Genomic DNA, 26,429 nt, shown 5'->3' with positions numbered 1-26,429 from the left:
TACAAGGCAACATTTGAAAAGACGTTTTTATAATCGATACATAGCACTTTTCGGGACTCAGTGTTTAATGACGGATACCGAGATCTTTATATTGAGACAATGAAAACACAGCTACGAAGGTACGGGTGGGTCTTTCTTCTTTTCTCTTTTTTTTTTGGCGGTTCGTATGCTGTTACACACTATTCTATTCCTGAGGAAATGAAAGAAGGATCCATTGTCGCAAATGTAGCTGCCGATTTGGGACTGGATGTAAAAACACTGGGCAAACGGAAAATGAGGTTAGACATTATTTCGAATAAGAAGTATCTTGATGTAAACAAAGAGTCTGGTGAGATTTATATTTTAGAAAAGATGGACAGAGAGTATCTCTGTTTTAAAACAGCGATGACATGTTTCATTAAAATGGAGGTTACACTGGAGAACCCGGTGCGGATTTTCAACATTGAGATTGAGATTGTGGACATAAATGATAATGCACCTCAGTTTCGGAGGGATACGATACATTTAGATATATCAGAGTCGACCTCTGCGGGTGAGCGTTTCTCTCTAAGCAACGCAGTTGACCCAGATATAGGAACGAATTCGATTAAAACGTATTATTTAAGTGAGAGCGAACATTTCGACATTAAAATACAGACCGGTAGAGATGGTTCCAAATTTGCTGATTTAATTCTGACACAAGCTTTGGATCGAGAGGCACAGGCCATTCACAATCTGATACTAACCGCCGTGGACGGCGGCGTCCCTGCGCGCTCCGGCACGGCCAGCATTATTGTGCGCGTTTTGGATACAAATGACAACGCCCCGAAATTTGATCGCGAGAGCTACAGCATAAATTTAATGGAAAATTCTCCAATTGGTTTTCTTGTTGTAAAGTTAAACGCGACGGATCTGGATGAAGGATCCAATTCGGATATAGTGTATTCGTTCAGTCTTTATACATCAGAGAAAACGCAGGAAACGTTCACTTTGAATGCTGAAAATGGGGAGATCAGAGTTAAAGAAATGATTAATTATGAGGATTTTAGGATTTATGACATGGAGGTCATAGCAACGGATAAAGGAGTTAATGGTCTCTCTGGACAATGCAAAGTAACTATTTTAATCACAGATATGAATGACAACCATCCTGAAATTTCCATAAAATCATTTTCAAGTCAGGTAAAAGAGAATGTAGCTGTGGGCACAGTTATTGTAGTTATTAGTGTGAGTGATAAAGATTCCGGAAAAAATGGTCAATTAGATGTACATATTTCTGATAAATTACCTTTTACACTGAAAGAATCATCTGACAGTTATTACGAACTTTTGGTGTCTGAACCGTTAGACCGCGAAAAGGTCCCAGAATACGACATTACGTTTACTGTTACTGACAGAGGCACCCCTCCATTATCTGATAATGAAACTTTAACATTAGAGCTGCTGGATGTTAATGACAACATCCCACAGTTTCCACAATCACACTATACTATACAAGTCATAGAAAACAACGCTCCTGGAGCTTTACTGAGCTCGGTCACAGCGCACGACCCAGACCTCCATGAAAATCAGTATTTAGTTTATTTCATAATTGAAAAGGAAATAGTGAACACCTCCATGTCCATGCTGTTCTCCATTAATCCAGAGAATGGAAACCTTTACGCATTAAAGACGTTTGATTATGAGATAGAGAAGGAGTTCCTTTTCCACATCGAGGCCAGAGACTCTGGTGTTCCTCCACTCAGCAGTAACGTTACTGTTCACATTATTATTATGGACCAGAATGACAACACACCTGTCATAGTGTCTCCATGGCGTGCGCACGGATCAGTGGTGGAGGAGAAAATACCCAGATCCACCGATAAAGGAACTCTGATAGCCAAAGTTATTGCCATTGATACTGACTCGGTCCACAACTCCAGGATCACATACCAGTTTCTGCAGAACACTGACGCTACATTATTCAGCTTGGACCAGTACAATGGAGAGATCCGGACCATGAGAATGTTCAGCTACAGAGACTCACGCCACCAACGGCTGGTGGTGGTCGCCAAGGACAACGGAGAGCCCGCTCTGTCTGCTACAGTCACCATCAAATTGTCCACAGTGGAGACCGCACTTAAAACATATGCTGACATGACTGAAGTGCCTTTAGAATATGACATCTTCTCAGACTTGAACCTGTATCTTGTGATCGGACTGGGCTCGGTGTCATTCCTGTTACTAATCACTATATTGGTCACCATCGTACTGAAGTGTCAGAAACCGAAGCCCAGTAAAGTGGCTCCTCCGTGTAGGAACAGTGTGATCAGTGAGAGGAACTCTACCATTGCAGATTCCACCCTGGTCTCCAATGATGCCTACTGGTACAGCTTGTTTCTAGCGGAGACCAGGAAAGGAAAGCTAGTAGTTAGACAGCCAGTGCCAAAGGGGGCACGGTACATCGTGTCCAGTATACCGAGGAGCACAGGATTGACCGAGACTAGTGACTCAGCTGCATCTACTTTACAGGTAGGGTAAAGTACTTTTTGATTACTTTTTCCAATTTTATGTTTTTAACTTTATGTAGACACAGTCTAGTGAATAATTTGTGACATTTAAGTTCTCTAACTATCAGTTATTTGGCTTAATTTACAAAGTAACATTTTAGTAAAATAAAACAATAGTTTAATTACTACTACATTACTACTATTATAACCATTACTACAAGTCCTACCACTTATATAATTAATAACCACAAGTGATGATTACTAAGTCCCTTAGACAATTGTAACTTGATAAAATTATTTGCTGCTTTTGTGGATATACTTGTACTCACACTGTATGTTTAAAACTCCTGCATGTCGAGCAGTTTCTAAATTATTACTTAGTTCACATTACCTAATGGCTCAATGGCCTATTATGTAAAATTTTAATTTTCCTGATATTTTGTTAAATTGGAGCATAGGGGTTGATCATGTGACAATTAGAAAGCAAAAAAGGAAAGGACATTTCATTCTTTATGAAACTCCTCTTGAGTTATACACCAAAAATACTGTTTACCAGCATTATTATTATGGCTACTGGAGTTCAATTATGGAACCTTCCTAACATATTTGATGTGTTCAAACACAGAAAAATAATCTGAATAAACACAGCAGTGGTTTACTGGTTCTCTCACTGAACCACTACATAAGAAGAAATAACCCTTCAGTTTCTTCAACCAGTAATGTACACATTATGGTCCAGTCCTGAGCAACTGGACAATGTGGATCTCTGTAAAGCTTGAATATGCTGAATCTGTGATTTACATTACTTTGTGCATTCAATAGCCAAAGTAACTGGGGTAAAGGACCTTTATAATGTGAAATACAAAATGCTTTTATCTATAACCTGTAACGCATGGTGACCCTGAGTGCCGCAGGGCGAGGGGCAGGATGCACAGATTCCAGTGACTGGGACGTACATTTATTTACCTAAACGACACAACGGCACTTACACTTATCACAAACAAAGAACATGAAACGCTTAATGTTAAACAAACACGATATACAAGAATACATCTAACATAAACACGTTACATTCAGACATTATGCCAACAATACCCAACACTCTTTACACTTTGACACAGGTTTATATGCATTTAAACAAACGAGGTGCAGGTGTGGTTACAGACAAAACAGCCCTCCCACTGCACGTGGCAGGCCAAACCATGTGACTCGGGGGAGGCAAGTATTCCGTGACATAACTGAGGATAAGCAGTATTTCATCATCATGGCAGACTTTTCTTTTACTAAGTGTCTTATTCCAGCAAAAGCTAATATTTAGCCAGTACCTCCAGTTCTCATGATACGTGCATTTCTTAAGGGCAAATCAGTTTTGGGCCTTGGCACCTTTGAAAACAAAAGTGACACTTCTCAATATATACATCCGCATGGTACTTTGCCTGACCCCAGAACAGTGCTTATGGTCTTACCACTGCTAGTTTATGATGCTTAGCTTGGATGAACTTGAAGGACTATATTTAATGTACTCCACCAGCTTAAATCATTTCTGTATATGCAGCAGGAATGTGTCTATGTTTACTATCAGACACTTGATATAAAAAAAAAACATCTTCATCCTTAAAACTAATGCCCATTCATAGAAATGTCGGCTTGGTTTGTTTAATTCATCCCTTAAATAAATATTTTAATCAAACAATGCCATTCCATTTAAAATTCAACTGAAAATTCAAATTCAATTTATGAATTAACATTAGTAGTACCAGGTTGGCAAAACAAGCACCAGCTTGGAGATATTTTTCATACTAGAGAAAAAAGGACTTAATCTCCATCTTCCCTGTGTAAGGTTGTATTATTTGTGAACACCGTTAATATGAGCTTTCATTTACAATACCTCAGCTACTCCATTGTAAGCAGACCTGTTTTCACCTGACTTGGAAGCGCAATTAAATAAACAAATGTCTAATAGTTCCTCTGCTTAACTAGTGGCCATAGTAAGCTATGCAAACTCTCAGATTCACTCACTTGTCCGTGCTTAGGCATCTGTATCACTTTGAACGTAATCGTCACAGTGTGCTTCAGCTCATACAGCTACAGGGAAAGACTGCATAAGTGTACAATGAAGGGCCGAAATTCTGATGCCACTGGTGATCTCAGGTTTCTCCTTATGGTGAATTCACTTCTTGTTTCTGCTTATAAAGTGCCATACTGCTGTTCATCTTATCTCTCATCCGCCACTCTTAAAAAATACCTGCTAAGTTCTACATGTGAACACATGTTGACTTATATATACACATTTAAAGGCTTCTGAGAATTAGAGAATTTGTATTATGAAAAATGTTGGATTTGATTGAAAGGAAGGCAAAGAATATAACATTTAAAAATAAATATTTAGATTAGACTAAGTGATTCGTTTGGACAAACTTCAGTGCTTGAAGCTCAACACTGTGATTGTTTAATGGATTTTTGGATCTCATGCAGTTCTGCTCAGATCTGGAGATCTTACAAATAAAGATTGAGTTAAAAACATACTTTATTTCCATTGCTACTGTACATACCATATTGCACTGGCAGTATATGAACACATGCTAGTTTTCCCTTTTCTTTCCTGTTTAATTATTTCGTTATATTTTCTATTTATTTATTTATTTTTATTAGACATGATTTTAAAACGAACTATTCTTTGCTAAAGTTGTCTCTACATTTCGGGAACGGTGTACCTGCTTCCCTTGAGCGCAAAGAGTCGCTGTGCTTCCTGAGAATGTACCGGGACAGTGTAATTTAATAGTCGCCATGACTGTATCATATTCGGACGAGGGCATCGTCTGTGGTTGCGTTTTTCTTCCTCGCTTCAAGCTGTACAGCGTTGTCTTGTTGTCTTTGCACGCGGTGCTAGATTTTCCCTTAAGTACTGCCTATTGTGACGTTTCGGAAATATCAGGTCTTCTTGTGATATTGTGACCTCAAATCGGAAACAACTGGAGCGAAAATGAAAGGCCAAGCTTGGTTAAGGTACGTCTTGATTTTCTTCACGCTGTCTACTCTCTTTAAAACCGTACCTGCCGTTACTCATTATTCAGTCCCGGAAGAAATGGAGGAAGGATCTGTGGTCGCAAATTTAGCCGCCGATTTAGGGCTGGACGTGCACACGTTAAACAAACGGAAAATCCGCTTGGATACGATTGCTACGAAGAAATATTTGGATATCAATAAAGAAACTGGAGAGCTGTATATTGTACAAAAGATAGACAGAGAATATCTTTGTAATTCCAAAATGGCATGTTTTCTAAAACTAGATGCAACGATAGAAAATCCAGTTAGAATGTTTAACATTGAAATTGAAATTATAGATATCAATGACAATGCTCCACATTTCAGGAGAGATACAATGCACTTGGATATATCTGAATCAACGCCCGCTGGGGAAAGATTCTCTCTGAATAATGCGCTGGACCCAGATATCGGCAGTAATTCGATAAATACTTATTATTTAAGTGAAAACGCCCACTTTACAATTGAAATACAAACTGGCAGAGATGGTTCCAAATTTGCGGACTTGATTATGAAAAAATCTTTAGACAGAGAAGAGCAGTCTATTCATAACCTGATACTCACTGCGGTGGATGGCGGAGTGCCCGCGCGCTCGGGAACAGCCAGTATTATTGTTCGCGTTTTGGATACAAACGACAACGCCCCGCAGTTCGATAAGGACAGCTACACCATATACTTAATAGAAAATTCCCCTATTGGAAGCCTTGTGGTAAAATTAAACGCGACAGATAGAGATGAGGGCACAAATTCAGACATAATATACTCATATAGTCTTTATACTTCGGAGAAAACACAGGAGACTTTCAGTTTAAATCAAAACAATGGGGAGATAAGAGTTAAAGAGATGATTAATTATGAAGAATTTAAAATTTATGATATGGAAATTATAGCAACAGACAAAGGGACAAATTCCTTAACAGGGCAGTGTAAGTTAACAATTGTAATAACGGATATGAATGACAATCATCCAGAAATTTCCATAAAATCATTTTTAAGCCCCATTAAAGAAGATATATCTGTAGGCACAGTTATTGCAGTGGTTAGTGTGAGTGATAAAGATTCAGGAGAAAATGGGGAAATAGACATACATATTTCAGATAAATTACCTTTTATGCTTAAAGAATCAACTGACAACTACTTTGAGTTGGTAGTTTCTGAACCATTAGACCGTGAACAGGTTCCAGAATATGACATCACATTTACAGTTAGAGACAGGGGCAACCCGCCGTTATCTGATAATGAAACAATAAATTTAGAACTTCTTGACATAAATGACAATGTACCCAAGTTTCCACAGACATTCTACACAATAGATGTTATGGAAAATAATACACCAGGAGCTTTATTAAGTTCAATAACTGCTATTGATCCAGACCTCCATGAAAATCAATATCTGGTTTATTTCATAATAGAAAAGGAAATAGTGAACACCTCCATGTCCATGCTGTTCTCCATTAATCCAGAGAATGGAAACCTTTATGCACTAAAGACGTTTGATTATGAGATAGAGAAGGAGTTCATTTTCCACATCGAGGCCAGAGACTCTGGTGTTCCTCCACTCAGCAGTAATGTTACTGTTCACATTATTATTATGGACCAGAATGACAACACACCTGTCATAGTGTCTCCATGGCGCGCGCACGGCTCAGTGGTGGAGGAGAAAATACCCAGATCCACCGATAAAGGAACTCTGATAGCCAAAGTTATTGCCATTGATACCGACTCAGTCCACAACTCCAGGATCACGTACCAGTTTCTCCAAAACACTGACGCTACATTATTCAGCTTGGACCAGTACAATGGAGAGATCCGGACCATGAGAATGTTCAGCTACAGAGACTCACGCCACCAACGGCTGGTGGTGATCTCCAAGGACAACGGAGATCCCTCTCTGTCTGCTACAGTCACCATCAAATTGTCCACAGTGGAGACCGCACTTAAAACATACGCTGACATGACTGAAGTGCCTTTAGAATATGACATCTTCTCAGACTTGAACCTGTATCTTGTGATCGGACTGGGCTCGGTGTCATTCTTGTTACTAATCACTATATTGGTCACCATCGTACTGAAGTGTCAGAAACCGAAGCCCAGTAAAGCGGCTCCTCCGTGTAGGAACAGTGTGATCAGTGAGAGGAACTCTACCATCGCAGATTCCACCCTGGTCTCCAATGATGCCTACTGGTACAGCTTGTTTCTAGCGGAGACCAGGAAAGGAAAGCTAGTAGTTAGACAGCCAGTGCCAAAGGGGGCGCGATACATCGTGTCCAGTATACCGAGGAGCACGGGACTGACCGAGACTAGTGACTCAGCCGCATCTACTTTACAGGTAGGATTCAACGTATGAAACAATTGTGTTATTTTCAGGTTAATGCTTTAGGATTAATACATCTATTGTTTTATACTGTTTTTGTGAATTACACAGTATATTTTCTCATTCTCTTCAAATATACTAGACCTTATAATTGACTTTGTAAAATGAATGTGGTTTGTGGCAGGTTAAGTCTTGTCCAAATCAATATTCTGGTCTAGATTAACTCTACTGTTCCAGGCTTTGTCTACAGACTAAATGTTCCTTATTCTAATGCAAGCAGTCTTACTCCTCCAACACTTTCAATGTGACCAAGATTTAAAGTTTTTTTATTTACTTATTTATTTTTTAGCTCATTTCAACATAGTCTCTTAGAAAATGTCATAGTTCCTGTAATTTACCGACAGACATGCACCCCTCGAGCACAAAGAGTCGCTGTTCACCGTGAATACATACTTTGGCATGAAACAGCTATCGCCATGATTGTTCCTTACAGTATTATGAAAGCAAGGTTGCAATCTCGCTTGCGGGACTATTCGCTTTTTCTTCTATTGGTCTGCACCGTTTTGGTCTTCTGACTTTTAGCGACAATTATCTTTTTGTAACATATTGGTTTTTCCGAGCATATTTATTTTTTTGCGGTGATTGCTTTGCGCGCGGAGCTAGCAGCTATGGAAGCGAATTTTAAAGCCCAGTATCGGTTAAGGTACGTTTCGATTTTCTGCTTGTTCTCCGTTGTATTTAAATTAACGCTTGCTGTTACTCATTACTCAATTCCTGAGGAAATGGAAGAGGGGTCTGTAGTTGCAAATTTAGCAGCTGATTTGGGCCTGGATTTGAAATCTCTCGGTGAACGTAAAATGCGTTTGGACGTTGCGTCCAACAGGAAGTATTTAGACGTTAACAAAGATACCGGCGAAATGTACATTGTAGAGAGAATTGACAGGGAGTACCTTTGCCTATCAAAGTCCGCCACAACGTGCGTTCTCAAACTGGATGCCACAATAGAAAACCCAGTTCGACTGTTTAACATTGAACTTGAGATAATGGACATTAACGACAATGCCCCGCATTTCCGAAGAGACAGTATGCACTTGGACATATCAGAGGCGACTACCGTGGGCGAGAGGTTTTCGCTGACTAATGCTGTGGATCCCGACATCGGTTCAAATTCCGTTAAAACATACTATCTGAGTGAAAGTGATCATTTTAATATTGAGATTCAGACGGGACGAGATGGCTCGAAGTTTGCTGATTTGATTCTGAAAAAGGCTTTAGACAGAGAACAACAGGATATTCACAGTCTGATACTCACTGCGGTGGATGGCGGGGTGCCCGCGCGCTCAGGAACAGTCAGTATTATTGTTCGCGTGCTGGATACAAACGACAACGCCCCGCAGTTCGACACGGACAGTTACACTATAAACTTAACAGAAAACTCCCCGATTGGGAGCTTAGTAGTGAAATTAAACGCAAGCGATAAAGACGACGGATCAAATGCAGAAATTATATACTCTTTTAGCCTGTATACATCTGAAAAAACACAGGACACTTTCAGTTTGAACCAAGCAAATGGAGAAATTAGAGTGAAAGAGATGGTAAATTTTGAAGATTTTAAAATTTACAATATGGAAATTATAGCAACGGACCGAGGAAAGAATTCTTTATCGGGACAATGTAAATTAACGATTTTAATTACAGATATGAATGACAACCACCCGGAAATTTCCATAAAGTCATTCACCAATCCGATTAAAGAAGATATAGCTGTGGGCACCGTTATTGCGGTGGTTAGTGTGACTGATAAAGATTCTGGAGAAAATGGTCAAATGGACATTTACATTTCGGATGGACTGCCTTTTCTGCTCAGAGAATCATCAGACAATTATTACGAGCTTGTTATAACAGCACCGCTGGATCGTGAAAAGGTGCCAGAATATGACATCACATTTACAGTTAGAGACAGGGGCAACCCTCCATTGTCTGATAATGAAACTGTAACCTTAGAACTGCTGGACGTCAATGACAACGTTCCACAGTTCCCTCAGACATTCTATACTATTCCTGTTATGGAAAATAATGCCCCAGGAGCTTTATTGTATTCTTTAACTGCTATTGACCCAGACCTCCATGAAAATCAGTATTTAGTTTATTTCATAATTGAAAAGGAAATAGTAAATACCTCAATATCCATCCTGTTCTCCATTAATCCAGAGAACGGTAACCTTTACGCATTAAAGACATTTGATTATGAGATAGAGAAGGAGTTCCTTTTCCACATCGAGGCCAGAGACTCTGGTGTTCCTCCACTAAGTAGTACCGTAACTGTTCACATTATTATTATGGACCAGAATGACAACACACCTGTCATAGTGTCTCCATGGCGTGCACACGGATCAGTGGTGGAGGAGAAAATACCCAGATCCACCGATAAAGGAACTCTGATAGCTAAAGTTATTGCCATTGATACCGACTCAGTCCACAACTCCCGAATCACATACCAGTTTCTCCAAAACACTGACGCTACATTATTCAGCTTGGACCAGTACAATGGAGAGATCCGGACCATGAGAATGTTCAGCTACAGAGACTCACGCCACCAACGGCTGGTGGTGATCGCCAAGGACAACGGAGAGCCCTCTCTGTCTGCTACAGTCACCATCAAATTGTCCACAGTGGAGACCGCACTTAAAACATACGCTGACATGACTGAAGTGCCTTTAGAATATGACATCTTCTCAGACTTGAACCTGTATCTTGTGATCGGACTGGGCTCGGTGTCATTCTTGTTACTAATCACTATATTGGTCACCATCGTACTGAAGTGTCAGAAACCAAAGCCCAGTAAAGCGGCTCCTCCGTGTAGGAACAGTGTGATCAGTGAGAGGAACTCTACCATCGCAGATTCCACCCTGGTCTCCAATGATGCCTACTGGTACAGCTTGTTTCTAGCGGAGACCAGGAAAGGAAAACTAGTAGTTAGACAGCCAGTGCCAAAGGGGGCGCGATACATCGTGTCCAGTATACCGAGGAGCACGGGACTGACCGAGACTAGTGACTCAGCCGCATCTACTTTACAGGTAGGAGAGAATAAAACTTTCCACATTCCAAAAGACTCCACTTACACAGAAGTACCCTGAGATGAGGTTTGAATGAATTTAACGTTTAACATCTTTCTTATTCTCTGTTTATTTATATATGACAGTAATACACTTTCAACCAGACCAATATGCTTGTCATACATTTGTTGAAGCTAATCTAATTAGCTTGATTTTGATGCTGTTCAATTTGTTAATGTGCACAGTGGGTCACAGCTCACTGCTAAAATAAATCAGACTTTCTATTGTTCAGGCATAAAGACAGTTCTTTTACAGGAGTTCAATTTACATTTGAATCTGGAAAGATGTTTTGGACTTCTGTCTCTTGCATCGCTGGCATGTTTGCATGTTTTTACATGTTTCATTAGTTCCCCGGTTAAACAAGTTGTTTTTACACATTGGAATGAAATACTGCACAGTAATGGAAATGGGCATTTACTCACATCATTGGAGTGGGTATTTCTTGCTTTTTTCTGTTCTTTGTTTTCTTGGATGCTGCAGCCGCCATTACGCATTATACGTTCCCTGAAGGAACGGAAGAAGGATCTATTGTCCCTAAACTAATGACTGATGTAGTCCTTGAATTCACTGAGTTGAACATGCATAAATGATCTTAGAGAGAATGGAAAATGGAAAAAGGTGAACAATGAGTCTGAATACTTGTACTTTCAATAGCATATGGACAGGGAATGTCCTTTAGCATGTTCAATATAGAATTGGAAAAAATACATATTAATGATTTAATTATATTATTAGGTGCCACAATCTCTGAAATATAGTAAACATTTGCCTATATCACAATTTATACCAGCAGGTGAAAAGATCTTTTGATATGGAAATTAAAAAATTAGGTAAAAATATACTTTTTCAGTGAAAATTAGAACTTGTGAGTGAAATTCCCTTTAGCAATAGTGATTCAAAGTTTACAAATAGTATTTTACCAAATGCTCTGGACTAAAAAGAAAGTCATGAGAAAAATTTCATACTCTCAATAGATGATGTTGGCATGACGCCATGGTCTGGAACAGTCAGCATACCTTTTCATGTGCTTTATCCAAATAACAGTCATCTTCATTTTAACAATAATGCCTATGTAATAAACTTAACATAAACCTTTCCAACATATTAAACAACAAATTAAGATACTGAGTTGTTGTATAGCCACTACACATAATAAAAAAAACACAAGCCACAATTGGATTTAAGGAAAGATATAAAATATTACAGTGAAAGATATTATTCATCATGAGGATTTTCTTATTCATGACTTGGAGACAATAGAACCAGATAAAAAAGTTAGTAGACCTTCTTGACACTGTTAAGTAACAATTCTACTAACAGACAATTTATAATAATTCTGAAATTTCCAAGACCAGAGCCATTTGATGAACGGTTATTGCAGTGGTTAGATAACAGATAAAGATTTCTTTCTTATAAAAATGTTTATCATGTTTAACAGTATAAGTATTTTGCTCGATTTTATAGATAGATAGATAGATAGATAGATAGATAGATAGATAGATAGATAGATAGATAGATAGATAGATAGATAGATAGATAGATAGATAGATAGATAGATAGATAGATAGATAGATAGATAGATAGATAGATAGATAGATAGATAGATAGATAGATAGATAGATAGATAGATGCTTTCCAATATGAAGGTTCGATTTTTTTATGTTCAGACGCCTACGTCTTGTTCTCCTGCGCAAAGAGTCGCTGTTCACCACAAAAACATACTTCACAAAACAAGCTGCCATGACACTTCCTTATTGTGAAGACTAGCACATCCCGCTAGCATGATTGTACGCTGTTTCTTCTATCGGTCCTCACTTTTAACCCAAATTTGACCTTTCTTATTACTTCCCAGCTGTCCTGCACCTATTTGTTTTTTCCCCCGATTCCTTTGCGCGCGAATCGAACAAAAATGGAAGCGAATCTGAAAGTCCAGGGCTGCTTAAGGTACGTTTCGCTTTTATCCCTATTGTCCGTTCTTTTTACACCAGCGCGTGCGGTTACTCATTACTCAATTCCTGAAGAAATGGAAGAGGGGTCTGTAGTTGCAAATTTAGCAGCTGATTTGGGCCTGGATTTGAAATCTCTCGGTGAACGTAAAATGCGTTTGGACTTGGCTTCTAATAGGAAATATCTAGACGTTAACAAAGATACGGGCGAGATGTATATTATAGAGAAGATCAACAGAGAACATGTTTGTACATCAAAGTCAGCAACGTGCGTTCTCAAACTGGATGCCACAATAGAAAACCCAGTTCGACTGTTTAACATTGAACTTGAGATAATGGACATTAACGACAATGCCCCGCATTTCCGAAGAGACAGTATGCACTTGGACATATCAGAGGCGACTACCGTGGGCGAGAGGTTTTCGCTGACTAATGCTGTGGATCCCGACATCGGTTCAAATTCCGTTAAAACATACTATCTGAGTGAAAGTGATCATTTTAATATTGAGATTCAGACGGGACGAGATGGTTCGAAGTTTGCTGATTTGATTCTGAAAAAAGCTTTAGACAGAGAACAACAGGATATTCACAGTCTGATACTCACTGCGGTGGATGGCGGGGTGCCCGCGCGCTCAGGAACAGCCAGTATTATTGTTCGCGTGCTGGATACAAACGACAACGCCCCGCAGTTCGACACGGACAGTTACACTATAAACTTAACAGAAAACTCCCCGATTGGGAGCTTAGTAGTGAAATTAAACGCAAGCGATAAAGACGACGGATCAAATGCAGAAATTATATACTCTTTTAGCCTGTATACATCTGAAAAAACACAGGACACTTTCAGTTTGAACCAAGCAAATGGAGAAATTAGAGTGAAAGAGATGGTAAATTTTGAAGATTTTAAAATTTACAATATGGAAATTATAGCAACGGACCGAGGAAAGAATTCTTTATCGGGACAATGTAAATTAACGATTTTAATTACAGATATGAATGACAACCACCCGGAAATTTCCATAAAGTCATTCACCAATCCGATTAAAGAAGATATAGCTGTGGGCACCGTTATTGCGGTGGTTAGTGTGACTGATAAAGATTCTGGAGAAAATGGTCAAATGGACATTTACATTTCGGATGGACTGCCTTTTCTGCTCAGAGAATCATCAGACAATTATTACGAGCTTGTTATAACAGCACCGCTGGATCGTGAAAAGGTGCCAGAATATGACATCACATTTACAGTTAGAGACAGGGGCAACCCTCCATTGTCTGATAATGAAACTGTAACCTTAGAACTGCTGGACGTCAATGACAACGTTCCACAGTTCCCTCAGACATTCTATACTATTCCTGTTATGGAAAATAATGCCCCAGGAGCTTTATTGTATTCTTTAACTGCTATTGACCCAGACCTCCATGAAAATCAGTATTTAGTTTATTTCATAATTGAAAAGGAAATAGTAAATACCTCAATATCCATCCTGTTCTCCATTAATCCAGAGAACGGTAACCTTTACGCATTAAAGACATTTGATTATGAGATAGAGAAGGAGTTCCTTTTCCACATCGAGGCCAGAGACTCTGGTGTTCCTCCACTAAGTAGTACCGTAACTGTTCACATTATTATTATGGACCAGAATGACAACACACCTGTCATAGTGTCTCCATGGCGTGCACACGGATCAGTGGTGGAGGAGAAAATACCCAGATCCACCGATAAAGGAACTCTGATAGCTAAAGTTATTGCCATTGATACCGACTCAGTCCACAACTCCCGAATCACATACCAGTTTCTCCAAAACACTGACGCTACATTATTCAGCTTGGACCAGTACAATGGAGAGATCCGGACCATGAGAATGTTCAGCTACAGAGACTCACGCCACCAACGGCTGGTGGTGATCGCCAAGGACAACGGAGAGCCCTCTCTGTCTGCTACAGTCACCATCAAATTGTCCACAGTGGAGACCGCACTTAAAACATACGCTGACATGACTGAAGTGCCTTTAGAATATGACATCTTCTCAGACTTGAACCTGTATCTTGTGATCGGACTGGGCTCGGTGTCATTCTTGTTACTAATCACTATATTGGTCACCATCGTACTGAAGTGTCAGAAACCAAAGCCCAGTAAAGCGGCTCCTCCGTGTAGGAACAGTGTGATCAGTGAGAGGAACTCTACCATCGCAGATTCCACCCTGGTCTCCAATGATGCCTACTGGTACAGCTTGTTTCTAGCGGAGACCAGGAAAGGAAAGCTAGTAGTTAGACAGCCAGTGCCAAAAGGGGCACGGTACATCGTGTCCAGTATACCGAGGAGCACAGGACTGACCGAGACAAGTGACTCAGCTGCATCTACCTTACAGGTAGGAGAGAACGAATCTTTATATATATGAACAAAACATCTTTTGAATCCTCTCAACTAGATGAACTCTGAGAAAGTCTCTGTAGGTTTGAATGTAGAATTTTTTCAAGTTAATTCTCTCTCTTATTTGTGTACAAGGAAAGCATTGCAGTTCCAAACACACTTGATATGTGTTAATATATCTATATTTTTGTCACTAATCACTCATTAGAAACTCATTAGATTTAGATTAGGGTGTTTCCACGCTAATCTTCTACCACTTGCACTCAGAATTTTGTCACGTGTGAAAGCTTTTTTCAAACCCGGGAGTGGTGTGGAGTTGGTTTCAAGAGAATTCTGTTGCAGTCTGATGCATGGGTAAAAGCTATCCCCTCCCGGCACCGTGTGTGGGGTTGTATGATTGTATGTAACGTGACTGCTTCAACTTATCAGTCACTTCGCTTTTCAAGTTTTGTGATAGTACATTCCATGTAGGCTTGCCACATAACAGAGATGGCAACTCAAATCAGTGAGTCGAATGCACGTCAACCTTCTGATGTATTTTGAAAGACTCACAACTCAGACTTTTGTTTAACTGACGTGTGACTCGACCTGCGAGTCACATGAAATTTCAGTGTGGTGAAAACACAATCCAATCAATCGTTTGAATAAAACTTTTCTGTCTGATCTCACTTGAGTGTCATGCAGAGTCATTTTTATTCTTTTCCATCTCTTGGCTCTCATGATGATGATAAATCCAGTATGGTTGCACAATGAGCTTTTAATCATCACCTTTGGGTACAAAGTCTTTAACGTCAGAAGGACATAATCGAAGTGCAACATGTAGCATCAAAGTAAAGGACAATGGCAAAATGACATCAAATTTTATAAGACATCTTAAAACCAGTGGCAATTCTAGAGTCTGTTGGGGCCCTCTGCAAAAATTCACAGGGGCCCCTCCAACCAACATTCATCGCCATTACTACTACCTTCTATGTTCTGTTAGCCTGCTAGGCTAGCCACACTAACAAGTTGACTCTGACTCATGTCACAGCTGGACAAACTAGGATGCTCTGCTAGATAAGTTAACTTGTGTTAAACATCAAAGTAAACAAAATAAATCATGACATTCTAGTGGATGTTATGTTATTCACGTGTATCTCACCCACAGTTAAGGCTAGACTTGCAGCACTAAGTTATTTAGCGTTATATGTCACTGTTGTTATCTGTTCCTCTCATCACTGTCATGCTTTTGTCTTCTCACCTTCCTCTTCTTTCCTTTCTCATTTCACTGCCAGAAGGATAATTCTTCCAATTTTTCTGACTTGGCCTGTGTTGGTGACCACTTGTTTTTTTAACGAATCATGCAGGCTCCTTGTGATTGGAATGAGTGGAGTCAGACGTGGCCCCCTTAAGGAATTCAGGTCTCTCACTGTCATTGCAAACTCTGCACACTGCCACTGCTGTGGTTTAAAGTTGGTCAGCCTTGCCTGGTGGCAAGCGACTCCTCTGCTTAAACACACCAAAAGATTGGTGTGTAAAGCGAGTACACTAACTTGCTATCTAGCCTGTAGTTGAGATAAAAAAAAAGGGTGTTAGCCAGCTAGCTTGATAGCTAATAAATATAATTTTAAGTAGTTCTAGGTTTTTGTAGCTACATGCTCAACTGTCAAACTGCCATTTTCTTAATAGCTAACATTTTCTTTGAAGACCAGTGTAAACTTAACATTAGGTTTCAGGCACTGCTCCATGTCTTTGCGACTGAGAAGGCACGTTAGCAACCTCATAAACAAATGACACCATAAACTAAATAATGAGACTAAACAAACATTTTCTACAGGGGACTTGAGACTCGACTTGGTCTCTTATGCAGAGACACGAGACTTAACTCAGGCTCGTACAAAGTGACTCGTGGAAATCTCTGCGATAGAATAATTCCACGTTATCACTATTGTGCATATATATTGTGCGCATATATATATATATATATATATATATATATATATATATATATATATATACACACACACACACACACACACACACACACACACACACACACACACCTAACTCATCTACACTCTCACAAGCGCGAGGGTACGGTAATATGTGCGTGTACTGAGAACACTGCGAACAGCGTACGTCTCGGGCGGGCCTGCACGACTAAAAACTGTATAACAGCGGCTTCTTGTTTGCAAGTGCTCCTGGACGGTGAAATACCGTTTATCCATAAAGCGCTGTCCTTTGTCGCCTGAGCGTTGGTTTCAAGGGAAAATAATTCAAAGTTGTAAACGGATGAACCTACTACCTAACCTTTTGCAAACCCGCACGCAGAAAAATGATGTATGGAATCCCACAACCGAGCTTCAGTTCGGACGGAATTATTGTATGAAAGCAAAGCAGCAGTAATGAGCTCTTCCCCCAAATGAACCCAGAATCGGTCCCGGGTTCGGACTGAAGCATTCGGAGCAAGTGTGAAAACGCCCTCGAGACTAAGGTGTTAGCGTGCGCAGCGGGTCGCTGTTCACTAGTAAAATGCATGAGAGTCATGAAATGTTTCCGACGCCATGACAGTTGCTTTCGCAGGAGTGCGCTTGGCATTTAATCTCCACTGTAGTATTGTGCCTCGTCTCAGACGTCGTTGAGTGCTTGCGCACCTCTTATATAATTTATAAATTCTACACGTCGCCACAGACCAGCTCGTTTTACGCACCAGAATAACATCCTTCACAGTGATGCAATCGCGCGTTTACTCACGTCCTTGGAGTAGGTACGTCTCCGTCTCTCTTCTTTTGTTTGCTTTCCTTGACGCTGCGTCGGCCGTTACCCATTATTCTATTCCTGAGGAGATGGATGAAGGATCCGTTGTCGCCAATCTAGCAACGGATTTAGGCCTTGATGTGAAAGAGCTGAACAAGCGTAAAATGCGTTTAGAGATCATGGCAAGTAAAAAATATTTAGAGGTGAACAAAGAGACGGGAGACTTGTACATTCAAGAGCGTATGGACAGGGAACGTCTGTGTGCGTCAAAAACCACCTGCTTCGTGAAACTGGACGCTATTATTGAAAACCCAATTCGCATGTTCAATATTGAATTAGAAATAATGGATATTAATGATAACGTACCACAGTTTCGCAGGGATACTATACACTTGGACATTTCAGAATCTACTCCTGTGGGAGAGCGCTTCTCTTTAACTAACGCCTTTGATCCGGATGTTGGAACAAATTCGATCAAAACATATTTTCTAAGAGAGAACGAGCACTTCACGGTTGAAATTCAGAGTGGCCGCGATGGATCGAAGTTTACGGATTTGATTTTAACAAAAGCTCTGGACCGAGAAGAACATTCTGTGCACAATTTGATACTCACAGCCATTGATGGTGGCGTGCCACCTCGCTCTGGAACAGCAAGCATAATTGTTCGTGTGCTGGACACAAACGATAACCCTCCTCAGTTCGAAAAAGACAGTTACACAATAAATCTAACAGAAAACTCTCCAATCGGAAGCCTTGTTCTGAAGTTAAATGCAACAGACAGGGACGAGGGAACAAACTCAGAAATTGAGTACTCGTATAGCCTATATACGTCAGAAAAAACACAGGCCACGTTTGGATTGAATAAAGATAATGGGGAGATTCGAGTTAGAGAAATGATTAATTATGAGGATTTCCGGATCTATATCATTGAAATAATAGCAAAAGATAAAGGAGTTACTAGTCTTTCTGCACAATGCAAAGTAACCATTCTAATTACGGACATGAATGATAATCATCCAGAAATTTCAATAAAATCTTTTTCAAGCCCCATTAAAGAAGATGTAGGTATAGGCACAGTTGTTGCAGTAGTCAGTGTAAGTGATAAAGATTCAGGAGTAAATGGGCAAATAGATATACACATTTCTGATAAACTGCCGTTTGGCCTCAAGGTGTCTTCTGATAACTATTATGAGCTTGTTGTTACAGAATCGTTGGATCGTGAAAAGATTCCTGAGTATGACATCACATTTACTGTTACAGATAGAGGTAACCCTCCATTATCAGACAATGAAACTGTAACCTTAGAACTGCTGGATGTTAATGACAATGTTCCACAGTTCCCTAAGTCTTTCTGTGCTATAAATGTAATGGAAAATAACCCACCTGGAGCTTTATTGAGTTCTATAACTGCTATTGATCCAGACCTCCATGAAAATCAATATTTAGTTTACTTCATAATAGAAAGGGAAATAGTGAACACCTCCATGTCCATGCTGTTCTCCATTAATCCAGAGAATGGAAACCTTTATGCACTAAAGACGTTTGATTATGAGATAGAGAAGGAGTTCCTTTTCCACATCGAGGCCAGAGACTCTGGTGTTCCTCCACTCAGCAGTAACGTTACTGTTCACATTATTATTATGGACCAGAATGACAACACACCTGTCATAGTGTCTCCATGGCGCGCGCACGGCTCAGTGGTGGAGGAGAAAATACCCAGATCCACCGATAAAGGAACTCTGATAGCCAAAGTTATTGCCATTGATACCGACTCAGTCCACAACTCCCGAATCACATACCAGTTTCTCCAAAACACTGACGCTACATTATTCAGCTTGGACCAGTACAATGGAGAGATCCGGACCATGAGAATGTTCAGCTACAGAGACTCACGCCACCAACGGCTGGTGGTGATCGCCAAGGACAACGGAGAGCCCTCTCTGTCTGCTACAGTCACCATTAAATTGTCCACAGTGGAGACCGCACTTAAAACATATGCTGACATGACTGAAGTGCCTTTAGAATATGACATCTTCTCAGACTTGAACCTGTATCTGGTGATCGGACTGGGCTCAGTGTCATTCTTGTTACTAATCACTATTCTGGTCACCATCGTACTGAAGTGTCAGAAACCGAAGCCCAGTAAAGCGGCTCCTCCGTGTAGGAACAGTGTGATCAGTGAGAGGAACTCTACCATCGCAGATTCCACCCTGGTCTCCAATGATGCCTACTGGTACAGCTTGTTTCTAGCGGAGACCAGGAAAGGAAAGCTAGTAGTTAGACAGCCAGTGCCAAAGGGGGCACGATACATCGTGTCCAGTATACCGAGGAGCACGGGACTGACCGAGACTAGTGACTCAGCTGCATCTACTTTACAGGTAGGAGAGAACAAATCTTTACATTTTCAGGAAAACTACTTGCCCAAAGCAACATTTTAGAATTTACTAGCAAACCACTTTACGCTCAGGCATTTCATAATTGAATAAACCACTTTGCGCTCAGGCAAGTCTCGTTAAATCTTTCTTAGTACACCTGGCTTAATGCCAACTACTGGCCTACTGAATGTTCTGTTCACTTTACAGTGTTCTATTGTAAGCTTCTCAGTTTCATCATTAAGAGATAATATATCAAATAACATAATTTTCACTTGCATTGAGTTATACTTTGATGTTTTCTGCTATGAATTCTTGAATACTTTTTGCATTTTCCTTTATATTTTCTCACAAGTTCTTTGTTGGACTTACACCATTTGTTTCAGTGTGTGATGAACATATGTACACTGTATGGCTAATAGTATATGAACCCCCCCCCCCCCCCCCCCCCCTCCCACACACACACACACCTATTGAGTTCATGTTTTACAGCCACTCCCATTGCTAGCAGGTATTAAAAAATCAAACACACTGCCATACAGTCTGAAACACTGGCAGTATAATGGGGCATACTGAAGAGCTCAGTGATTTTAAACATTGTATGTCAGGATTTAAACCTTAAAAAATGTCTATAAAACACTTTATAATATTTCACCCCTGCTAGATCTGCCATGGTCAGCAGCAAGTGATATTGTGACATAAAGTGTTTACGATCTGCACCACTCACTACAGAATTTCACACTGTCTCTAAAAAGAACATCAGTACAAGAAATCTCTGTCAAGAGCTTCGTGAAATGTGTGTGACATGTGTGACCATGTGCACAACAGCCTTAGATCACTATGCACAGTGCCAAGTGTCATCTTGGGTATGCCGCAAGGAATGCCGCAGCTTGTCTCTAGAGCAGAGGAAACATTCTCTGGAGAAATGGATGAATCTGGATGAATCTGTTGGATGAATCTGGGTTAGCTGGATTCTACGAAAACATTACCTACCAGTATGCATAGTGCCCATAGTGAAGTTCAGTTTAGGAGGAATAACGGTCCTAGCCTGGTTTTCAGGGTTTGAGATAAGCCACTTAGTTCCTGTGAGGCGTAACTTTAATGTTACAGTATACAAAGGCATTTTGTATAATTATATGCTCTTTGTTGCAATATTTTGGGAAAGTTTCTTCCCTGTTCCAGCACAACTGTGAACTCCAGTGGCCTGTACACAGGCCTGACTGCAACCCCAGTTAACAACTTTGGAAGGAGTGTGAATATCCACTGCAAACCAGACATTTTTCTCCAACAGTGTCTGACCTCACCAATGCTTTTTGACATAATGAGCTGAAATTCTTACAGACACGGTCCAACATTTTGTAGATACCTTACCAGAAGAGTTGAGGCTGTTAAAACCTTGTTAAAGGCTGGTGGAGTTAGTAAATATGAATATAAAATAATTAATTATTATTATATTACTATATTAATGCCTGTGCATTTTGGAATGTCCAACAAGCTTATGTACTGGTCAGGTGTTGACATATTTCACCTTTTTTTGTGTATTTTGTATTGTATTTTATTTTAATGTAAGTTTTATTTTTGGTAGCTTTTTTCTTTTTAGTTTTTTCAAATCAGAAATATTTCAGCATTCCAGCCATTTTAGTCTCTTGGCAAATAAAGTGGGATTTTTGTGACATCTTTGCAATACAGTGATCAAATGACTGTTTTACCAGTTTATGTACTGTGTACATTCATAGACTTAGGGCTTCCAGGCCTCACTGAGGAGATATCAAGCTCTGTGTGACCTGAGTCAGGTTTGTTGGGGGGGGGGGGGGGGTGTCCACTGCTGTGGGTCCAAAGCATTGAGATTGAGAGCCATCACTGTAGGGTTATTCTGAAATCTCATACTCTCAGTATCTTCCCTGGATCCTGCTTTTTGCCATTACCGAGCCCTGTCTCTCTGCTAGTGGGTTCGCAGACATGTTCCTTTACTCCCCCTCTCTGCTGTGTGACCTACTTCTCAAAAAAAAAAAAAGATGCACTACATCTTTTTATGGAAATACTCCCTGTATCAGGAGATGCTGATCTACACTATAATGTATCTGCTGCTTTGTGTGACTGCAGCAGAATATGCAGGGAGTGTCACTTCAGTGGTTCAGTTTACAATTTGTATATTGTTCAGTCAGGAAATAAATTATTTTAGCATTTCCTTTTTGGTCAAATCTTAAGAAAGCTAAGCGTGATTTGTATTTGGGCCTATGTCATGTGCTCTCATTGCTCAGGATGGACAGTTAAAAATGCAAGTATATTAAATGGTGCAGAATACAGTAAGCTTCTTTTTGTGTGTCTGTGTATGTGTGTGTGTGTGTGTGTGTGTGTGTGTGTGTGTTTGTGTGTGCATGAGAGAGAGAGAGAGAGAGAGAGAGAGAGAGAGAGAGAGAGAGAGAGAGAGATCTCTCTTTCACTACAGTGATTTACTAATGAATGATTGTTTATTGACTTTTGGTTATTGGTTAGTATTGGCATTTGGGTTAAAATTTTGTCCTGAAATGATTCAGTTTTGCTGGGCATGCTAACACTGTGTAACAACAGAAATTGTTTCTCATTTTTATTGTACATCAATAACTTTACCTTCAGAGTTGATCATCATTTGCAGATTATAAATGCCTACAAATTCTAAAATGTTTTATGTTCACCCCCCACTTTATTAGAAAATGTTTACATTGTACCTCATTGTACAGTGTACACTCACTAGCCCCTTTATTAGGTATGAGTATATTATAACTGCAGGTCTATTTGTTCAAAGACATACTGTGGCAGTGGCATATCAGCAGTGGAAACAGATGAGTTGCGCTCTCTAATTCCACACCAATAAGATATTTCTAATACATTTGGTGGGGAGTGTACTTGTATGCCATTTTGACATTTTACTCAGTTATGTATACTTTAGATGTTTTGTCTTCTGTTAACATCTGTTTTTCCCATCATCCGTTGACATGTTTACACTAACACCCTTATACCTCTAGAACAGTGGGATCATCTTTTGGTCTGTTTTCTGAAATTTCTGCAGTTCTGCCATTCTGCCATATTTTATGACATCACTAATTCTGCAATACTGCTATTTTTTTTTTAATAATCTCACCACATAGATTTCAGTGTAATGGCAATCAACGCCTCATGTAATGCTCCTTGCTGTATAGTTTGTGAAAGATTTTACCATTGTCTTTGTGTCTCTCCATAACACAATGATTGAAATTCCTGTTTCTTGTTTTTGTTTCCGTTCCGAAGTACTCAAAATGAGCGAGGTCCCTTCCTGTGCTGGAGGTATGCAGTCCTGCCGTCCCCTTTCTGGAGCACCTCAACAAAAGGCCCTTTGACCTTTTGATCTTTTCTGAAATTAGTGAAACTGTTCATTTCTGTGTTTTTCTGTTTTTCTGTAAATGTAGTTTGAAATGTCATGTTGTAGGAGAAGTGGTGAAACTGATTTTTTTCAACTCTTTCAATTCAATTTTAATTGCTGCAGTACTTTTCACCTTGTCACAGACCAACAAGTCATCTTTACTCCTGCTAGATTTTTACCACAGGATTCTTAAAGATATGTGGGTTGCCAGATTGACATCTAGACAACACATCATGTTAAATCTTATGGCACCTGTTGCTTCAGTTTCTGACCATTAAAGTACTATAGTAGGTGTTTTCATAGTGAACCACTTTCATTAAGAGTCATGGTCAGCAGACATGTAATGATGATTATCAGATAATCTGTGGTCTGTTTGACAGTGACTCTAGGTTAAACAGTGGGCCAGATTAAAGCAAGAAATTAATTTATGACTTGTCTTCAGTATTACCTCTAATTTGGATACTTACATATGTGCACCTGTCACAGAAACTGCAACCTGTGCCTATGTGAATTTACAACTCACACCTGACCAATTGACATCATGAAAATGAAATGAGAAAAAGATGAAATGTAATATTTTTTTCTACACACAGCTTCTATTCATCTTAATCAAAGTCATCCCTATTATTTTCCTAGATATGCAGCCTCTACCTTTACCAATACAATCCTTCAGTTCTTACTTCAAGCAATGTAAACAATGAAAGAGAAGAGAGATCTTTCTTCACACATGTTCCACATAGTCTCATGCATGACATGATTTTTAATGATGTATTTACATTACATCCTAGGCACAGTTAGTCAATCACATTTTTCAAGACTGTTTGATGGTTTGTTTTTTAAACTGTTTTAAATGGTTAGGTGAATAGAGGGCTTCACATACCGCTTCCGGTGAATTCCTGTTCACGGACAACGTAATGTGATTTCTGAGGAATGACTAATGTAACAGAAATACTAACATCCTTTTTAGTCTCCTGTCCTCCATTACCCTCACATCTTTCCCTACTACACCTAATCCTTTAACATGGTATATAGGTAGCTTGAAGCCCTTTGTTTGAGTGACAGGCCTCGGCTGCATGCGACATGTTGAGATTCTAGCCTACCACAGCGATGTGGTTGGTGTGATTTCCACAACTGACTGTCCAACTGTTCTCTTATTGGTAGGCATCCACTACCACCAGCAGCAGTTCCTCGTGAAGCCCTTCCCACCTCCTGTTGCCAGACGGACCACACCCACCCACCGCTGGCCTGCTTGCTTGGATACCGTTCTGTACTTCTGTTTTGTTTCCAAATATGTGTCCCTTACAAGGATCCTAGTTGACTACAATAATTATCCCCTTATACATTTAATACAAATCATCTGACTGGCTGGAAATAGGGAAGAAGTGAGAAGTGTCTGGTTGTGACCTATGGATGTGGTTACATGGCAGAGGAGATAAGATCAGAACTGCCACTCACATACACACACCTGATGCACAAACCCACCTCTTTTCAGACTGGCCAGTGTGTTTATTGCATTAGCATCCATCTCAGTTCAACATGCATGGATCTGCATGGACAAGGGTTTACTATGAACCTTCATTCAGCTTTTCAACAACTTAAGGAGCAGAACCTGTCTCTCAAGTGGACTTTTCTGGAAGTCTAAAAACATCCATCAAATGAGGGAAGCAGTGAAGCACGGATGAGGACACAGAGGTGAATCAACTTCGGAATTGCACCCGTGATCATGAATTTCAGCTGAGTGTCTCTGCACCGCTTCTCTAATAGATGTCAAATCTTCCTTCTTTATTTTCACTCTATTCTTATTCAATAAGATAATAATATCAACAAAAATGATCTATAATGGATTAAACTAGAATGGATAATGGAGAAATTGTTGTTTTGTGATATTACATCTGAGTACTTGTATGAATTGTACTTTATCTGTGCTGCTGTTAGTACCAGTAGTTTGTTCCTTGTAAAAGGCGGTGAGGCTGTTGAAGCATGGCACATTCTTAGATTTTCTCATGAAATATTTATTTTTGGACATATTCCTGCTTGGCCTAACCAAACAAGTGTGTTTTTTTTAAGGTCAAAGGTCACTGTCTCTCACCAATCCCCCCAGGGGCTCTGTTTGGTGGGTCTAGTATTAAAATATTTAGGAGTAATATACTTCCAGCAAAATGTCTATTTATCTGTATTCTGGCTCCTTTTGCTGTATTCATAACTATTTGAAAGGCCTCTTGTCCTACTTGTGCTGATTTAAAATGAGGGTTTTCATATCAACCCAAATCAACTAAACAAACAAATAAACACAAACCCCTAAACACCCTGCTAGTTGTAGGCCTAGTTGTGCATCTTAGACTTAAGAGTGTAGATTTCAAAATATTCTGGATGCAATCATATCAAATCGCCAGGTTCCATTGCTTTATCACACTGCACATCAAATGAGTTCACAATATGCTGACGTAGAGCAGAGCTACATCAAGCCTGCTGTGGTGGGGGCAGGGGGCTACAAGCGCTTGAGAAAGTGAATTTTAATAATCTACTCACTCAATGAAAAAGTGTTCATCTAGAGTTGTGGAATGTTTTGGTTTAATGTTCTAGGCCTGTGATGCTCTGTTCTTGAACTAAAACATGAAAATGAGACAAACTTTTGATGTTTTCACGTTATTATGTGTTTGCTTTATGCAAAATGTTTTGGAA

The 26,429-nt window shown here is 39.8% G+C and overlaps 1 pseudogene across 1 annotated transcript; it reads left to right on the top strand.

The window, feature by feature from the left end:
• The first annotated feature begins 18,085 nt into the window (after positions 1 to 18,085).
• Positions 18,086 to 25,183, top strand: LOC113575546 (protocadherin gamma-B6 pseudogene; annotated as a pseudogene). The gene is made up of 2 exons (XR_014122985.1): positions 18,086 to 20,374; positions 24,909 to 25,183. The product of XR_014122985.1 is annotated as a protocadherin gamma-B6 pseudogene (transcript).
• The last annotated feature ends 1,246 nt before the right edge of the window (positions 25,184 to 26,429 follow it).

Source organism: Electrophorus electricus, chromosome 4 (genome assembly GCF_041902795.1).
Source record: "Electrophorus electricus isolate QZ-2024a chromosome 4, ASM4190279v1, whole genome shotgun sequence".
Classification (NCBI taxonomy): Eukaryota; Metazoa; Chordata; class Actinopteri; order Gymnotiformes; family Gymnotidae; genus Electrophorus; species Electrophorus electricus.
Note: the sequence above shows the minus strand (reverse complement) of the source record. Positions and strands in the feature narration are given on the sequence as shown.